Below are 7,289 nucleotides of genomic sequence, written 5' to 3' on the forward strand. Positions count from 1 at the left end.
CTGACCTGGGGGAAGAGAAACACCCAACTACAAGCTCCTCTAGCTTTTCACGTAGGGGAATAGAAATATCCAAGTGTAGCCTTCCTATTCCACTGAAATGGTGGGGGTGGGGGAGGAGAGGACCAAGAAGTATTTATTTCCTTGTCACAAGCCAGGACCACAGGCTCACTAAAAGACCTACTCAGGATTATGGGACACTTTCCTTCCCCCAACATCTTAGCACCACATCACCAAGACCTATTTGCATTAGTTCCTTTTACCCAATACATCATGTTTGGCTTTCAACAAAAGGTTGCAAGGCATATTAAAAGCAAAAAAACCCAAAACATTTTGAAGAAACAGAGCCAACATCAGAACCAGACTCAGAAATCACAGGGGTTTTTGAACTGTCAGACAAGGAATTTAAAATGCTAATGGCTCAAATGGAAAAAGTGGACAACATGCAGAAATGGAGTAATGTAAGCAGAGAGATGGAAATCCTAAAAATGAATTTTAAAATGCTAGAAATAAAAACTAATAGAAATGAAGAATGCCTTTGATGGGCTAATTAGCAGATGACACAGTTGAAGAAGGAATCTGAGCTTGAAGGTCAGTAGAAACTATCTAAATGAAAAACAAGGAGAAAAACTACAAAAAGTACCTAAGAACTATGAGGCACCTACAAAAGATATGATATATATTAATGGGAATACTAGAAGAAGAAGAATACTTGAACAATAATGATGGAGAATTTCCCAAATTTAATGTCAGACATCAAACTACAGATCGAGGGAGCTCAGAGAACATCAAGCAGAATAAATGCACTCAAATCTATACCTATGCATATCATATTCAAATGACAGAAAAGTCAAAGATAAAAAAATCTTGAAAGAAACCAGAAGGTAAAAACATCTTACCCAAGGAGGAGCAAGAAGAATTACATCAGACCTGTTTTTGAAACCATGCAAGAAGAGAGTGAAGTATTTTAAGTTTTGGAGTGGGGGAGCCCCTGCCAACCTAGAGTTCTGTACCTTGTGAAATTATTCTTCCAAAGGAGAACTACTTTGTCACACTAAAATTTAAGGAATTTGTCACCAGTAAACCTGCTTTACCAGAATTGCTTAAAGAAGTTCTTAAGAGAGGGAAGGGAAATGATATAGGTCAGAAATTTAATCTACATAAAGGAAGAGCGTTAAAGAAGAATTAATGAAGGTAAAATAAAATCATCTTTCTTATTAATTGGTCTAAAGATAACAGTTTGTTCCAAATAATAGCAACAATGTATTTGGTGATTATAGATTATGGATAAGTGAAATGAAAGACATCAGTGTTGTAAGAGATGGGGGGATGAATTGAAAATACTCTGTTATAAAGTGCTTTACCAATGAGGTGACGTGTGATTTGAAAGTGGACTTAGATTAGTTGTAAATGTATATTGTAAACTATAAGGCAACCACTAACAACAAAAAAATTACACTTGATATGCTAAGAGAAGAGAGAAAATGGAAGAAATCCTACAAAAAGCTCAATTTAGACACAGAAGACAAAAAATGTGGAAGACAAAACAAGGGCAATGAACAGAAGTTTGATATTAATCCAAGTATATCAATAATCACTTGAAGCATCAATGGTCTAAATACACCCATTAAAAAAGTGTCACAGTAGACACACATATTAAAAGCAAAAGGATGGAGAAAGATATACCATGCTAACACTAATCAAAGTAAGAGTAGCTATATTAATTTCAGACAAAGCAAACTTCAGAGCAAGGAGAATTATCAGTAATAAGACATAAAATGTAAGTGCTTAACAATATAACATCAAAATATGTGAGGCAAAAACTGATCTAACTTATAAGGAGAAATAGATCAATCCACTATTATAGTTGGAAACTTCAATACCCCTCTATCTCTAATGGACAGATTCAGCTGTCAGAAAATCAGAGCATATTTGAACTCAATAGCATCGATCAAATGGATGTAATTGACATCTATAGACTACTTCACCCAACAGCAGAATGCACATTTTTCTCAAGCTCACATGGACCAGTCATCAAAATAGACTACCTTATGGGCCATAAAATACACCTAAACAAATTTAAAAGAAAGATTACAAATATCTTCTCAGACTGCAATGGAATTAAGCTACAAATCAATAACAAAGATAGCTAGAAAATCTGAAAATACTGCACATTAAATACATTTCTAAGTATTGAAAATACTTTCAATAAAAACTTTAAAATATTTTGAACAAAATAAAATGAAAATAGAACATCAAAATTTGTGGGTTATAGTAAAAGCAGTGCCTGGAGGGAAATGTATAGCATTGAATGCATGTATTAGAGAAAAGATCTAAAATCAATCTAGCTTTCAACTTACGAAAATAGGGGGAAAGCAGGCCAAATTAAATCCAAAGTAGGTAGAAGAAAAGAAATAAAAAAAATTAGAGCATAAATCAGTGAAATAAAAAACAGGAACTCAATAAAAAAAAAATAAAAAAACCAAAAGCTAGTTTGAAAAGATCAGTAAAATTGAGAAGACTCTAGCTAGGCTAACTAGAAAAAGAAGACACAAATTAGAAACAGCAGAAATAAAAAACAGGCAATTACCATAGTGTCCATGGATATTAAAAGGATAATAAAGGAATATTATGAACAATTTTATGCCCACAAATTTGATAACCTAGATAAAATATACCAATTCCTCAAAAGACACAATCTGCCAAAACTCACCCAGGAAATAGTCTGAACAGGCCTAATTCTAGTAAAGAAATTGAACCACTAATTAATAACCTTCCAAAATAGAAAGCACCAGGGCCAAATATTTTCACTGGTGAATTCTACCAAACATGTAAGGAAGATTTGATACCAATTCTCTACAATCTCTTCCAAAAGATAGGAGCAGAGGGAATACTCAATGTCATTCTATGAGGCCATCATCCCCTTAATACCAAAACCAGACAAAGGCATTACAAGAAAACTGCAGACCAATATCTCTCACAAACATTGATGCAAAAATCCTCAGCAAAATATTAGCAATTTGAATCCAAAAATGTATAAAAAGAACTATACACCATGACCAAGTGGAATTTATTCCAGATATGCAAGGTCATTTTAATTTTCCAAAATAAATATCATCCATCATATCAACAGATTAAAGAAGAATTACATGATCGGGATGCCTGAGTGGCTCAGTCGGTTAAGCGTCTGCCTTCGGCTCAGGTTACGATCTCAGGGTCTTGGGATGGAGTCCCGCATCGGGCTCCCTGTTCACCAGGGAGTCTGCTTCTCCTTCTCCCTCTGTCTCTTCCCCCTGCTCATGCTCTCTTTCTCAAATAAATGAATAAAATCTTTAAAAAAAAAAAAAAGAATTACATGATCATATAAGTTGTGGAAAAAGCATTTGACAAAACAACATCCATTTATGAAATATCTCAGCAAACTAGGAATAGAGGGTAAGTTCCTCAACTTGATAAAGAACCTTAAAAAAACAAACCCTATAGCTGACAACATACTAAATAGAAACCAGAAGCTTTTCTATTAAGAACAGAAAGCAAAGATGTCTCTTCTCATTTCTTTCTTTTTCAAACATACTAGAAGTACTAGCTAATGCAATAAAAGAAGATAAGGAAATAAGTCATACAGACTGGGAAGGAAGAAATAAGACTGTCTTTGTAGATGACATGATCATCTATGTAAAAAATCCAAAAGAATTGACAAACACTCCTTTTTTTTTTTTTAAAGATTTTATTTATTTATTTGACAGAGACACAGCGAGAGAGGGAACACAAGCAGGGGAAGTGGGAGAAAGAGAAGCAGGCTTCCCGCCGAGCAGGGAGCCCAATGTGGGGCTCGATCCCAGGACCCTGGGACCATGACCTGAGCCGAAGGCAGACGCTTAACGACTGAGCCACCCAGGTGCCCCTTGACAAACACTCCTAAATAATAAGTGATTATAGTAAGGTTGCAAGATTCAAGGTTCATATACAAAAGTCAATTGCTTTCCTATATACTAGCAAAGAATAGGAATTTGAAATTAAAAATAATACCATTTAACATTAGCATCCAAACAATGAACTACTTTGGTGTAAATCTAACAAAATATGTATGAGATCTACGTGATGAAAAATACAAATCTTTGATGAGAGAAGCCAATAGCTAAATAAAATGGAGAGTGATTCTATGTTCATTGGTAGGAAATCAATCAACAGTCAAGATGTTAGTTCTTCCTCAACTTGATCTATAGATTCAACATAATCCCAAACAAAATTCTAGAAAATTTTGTGGATCTTGACAAACTGATTCTAAAATCTGTAAGGAAAGGCAAAAGACTCAGAATCCCTGACACAATATTGAAGGAGAAAGACAAAGTTGAGGACTAATGCTATCTAATTTCAAGACTTAAATAATGCTGCAGTAATCAAGATAGTGTGGAATTAGTGAAAGAATGGACAGGTCAATAGAACAGAATAGAGGCCTCAGAAATAGACCCACACAAATACAGTCAACTGATCTTTGATAAAGGAGCAAAGACAATGCAATGGAGAAAGGGTAGTCTTTTCAACAAATTGTGTTGGAGCAACTAGATACCCACATGCAAAAAAAAAAGAATCCAGAACTTAAACCTTCTACAAAATTTAACTCAAAATGAACCATATACCTAAATGTAAAATACAAAACTATAAAACACATAGACAATAATACAGGAGATAGTTTAGATGATCTTGGATCTGGTGTTGACCTTTTAGGTATAATACCGAAGTCATGATCTATGAAATAAGTAGGGTCTCATTAAAATTTTAAAATTTTGTTCTGTGAAATACACTGGCAAAAGAATGAGAAGATAAGCCATGACTGGGAGAAAATACTTGCAGAAGACTTATCTGATAAAGGACTTATAAAAATTTTTACAAAGAACTCTTAGAATTCAACCTTAAAAAAACCCAACCCAAAGGAAAAAAAAATGGTCAAGAGATCTAAACATATCTCACCTAAGAAGATAAACAGATGGTAAATAAATATATGAAGAGATGCTCAACATCATACGTCATTAGGGAATTGAAAATATAAAACAATGAGATACCACTGCATTCCTATTAGAATAGCTAGAGTCCAAAACCCTGATAACAAACGTGAGAATGTGGAGCAATAGGAACTGTCACTCACTAATGGTAGGAATGCAAAATGGTACAGACAATTTGGAAGACAGTTTGGCAGTTTCTTACAAAACTAGACATATACTTGCAATCATGCTCCTAGGTATTTACCAAATGAGTTGAAAACATGGCCACACAAAAACCTGCGCTCAGATATTTGTGAGAGTTTATCCATAATTGCCAAAACTTGGAAGCAATTAAGATGTCCTCCAGTAGGGAAATGGGTAAATTGTGGTACTTCTAGACAATGAAATATCCTGTTCTAAAGATAAGCTCTCAAGGCATGAAAAGACATGAAAGACATGGAGGAACCCTAAATGCATATTAAGTGAAAAAGCCAATCTGAGCAGGTTATATACTATATGATTCCAACTGTATCACATTCTGGAAAGGCAAAACTATTGAGACAGTAAAAAAAATCAGTGGTTGCCAAGGGCTTTGTGGGGCTGATTAGAAGGAGCATGGGATTTTTAGGACAGTGAAACTATTCTGTATGATACTATGTTGGGGGATACATGTCCTTATACATTTGTATCCATAGAATATACAACCAAGAGTGAACCCTAGTATAAATTGTGGACTTTGGTGATAATGTCATGTCCATGTTAGTTCATCAGTTGTAACAAATGTACCATTGTAGTACAGTATACTGATGTTTGGAAAGGCTGTGTGTGTGTATGTGTGTGTGTGTGGGTAGGTAGGGCAGTGTATATATGGGAACTCTATTTTCCACTCAATTTCGTGAACCTAAAACTGCTCTAAAAAAAATAAAGTAAAAAAAAAGGTGGAGGATGGGAAGAGGACAGAGAGTACACAAATTACAAATGAGATTCGTAGTGTTGCATCTAGTTGTAGTTTGGTGATTTGCATTGTTGTATAGCATTTCATCCTGGGAATATACCACAATTTATTTAACCATTCTACCACTGATAGATATTAAAACTGTTTCTAGTTTTGAGTTTCTATGAATATTTTTAAATGTGTCTTTTAATAAACATATATGCATGTCTGTTGACTAAGAATGAAATTATTATAGAATATACTTATGTTCAGCTTTAATAAATACTGTTGAACAATTTTCCAAAGTGGTTGAATTAATTTACATATCTACCAGTAAATGTATAAGAATTCCAATAGCTCCACATTTTGTCTGACCCTTAGTATTATTTTTTTCATTTTAGCCATTCTGGTATGTGTATAGTTAGCCTCTCAAATTTTGAGACACCATTTTTTCTCAGAAACTCTCTAGTTGTTACCTCTTTTGGTGTTAAATCGATTCCTGTGCTTTCTCCAAGAAATTATGGCAGTACTCTGATGCCCCAAGTGGTAAAAAGCAGCCTCAAAGTATCATTTCTTTATGATTTTGCACTATTTTACTCCTGGCTGTAGAGGTGACTTATAAGCCCTAGCATGTACTTATTGTGTGGCTCTCAGTTACCCTTGATAACATGCTAACATTCCCAGATACTGCGTATTGAATCCTACCATGCTAGTAGTGAGCATGGTTAGTCCCTCTTTAGCACATTAAAAAAAGGTCATTTCATTTTGCAATCAATATTGTCAAAATCATGCCACTTTTAAAAGTTTATTTTGTTTGGATAATGTCTGTTAAAAGCTTATTAATTGCCTTCACCAAAATGTAACCTTAAAATGGTATTTCTGCATTTCTCTAGTATGACTTTCCTATTTTAAAATGTTCGCTTCTTTTCCTTGCAAGTAACATTCTTCTGACTCATTACATTCTAATGTTGAGAAAAACAAGAAATAAGTATTTTGGAAATTTGAAAAAAATATTGTAAAAATAGAAATATAGTGAAGTCTCATCATCAACTAGGGAGGATATTGAGGTGTTCGTGGAAAAGACATTAGAGTTTGTCCAAGTTGGTCTGGCAAATCTTGTGTTGCTTCCACTATTTTCTTTCAGATCTCTGGATTACCTAGATTAATGTCATCTGAGATTTATTGGAAGCACATTTTCTAGCCTGGGTCTCAATGCATAGCTGCCTAGACATTCCAGTATGGTTCTCCACTGCTCGTGAATAGGGCTCCATAGCATAATGGACTCTGTGCTAAGATCCATGCTAAGGTATGTGAGGATTCTTTCTCAGACTCTTCTAGAGTTTTAGAAAACAGTATCCTTAAACATGCATCATTAC

This window comes from Phoca vitulina, unplaced genomic scaffold (genome assembly GCF_004348235.1).
Source record: "Phoca vitulina isolate PV1807 unplaced genomic scaffold, GSC_HSeal_1.0 scaffold28, whole genome shotgun sequence".
NCBI lineage: Eukaryota > Metazoa > Chordata > Mammalia > Carnivora > Phocidae > Phoca > Phoca vitulina.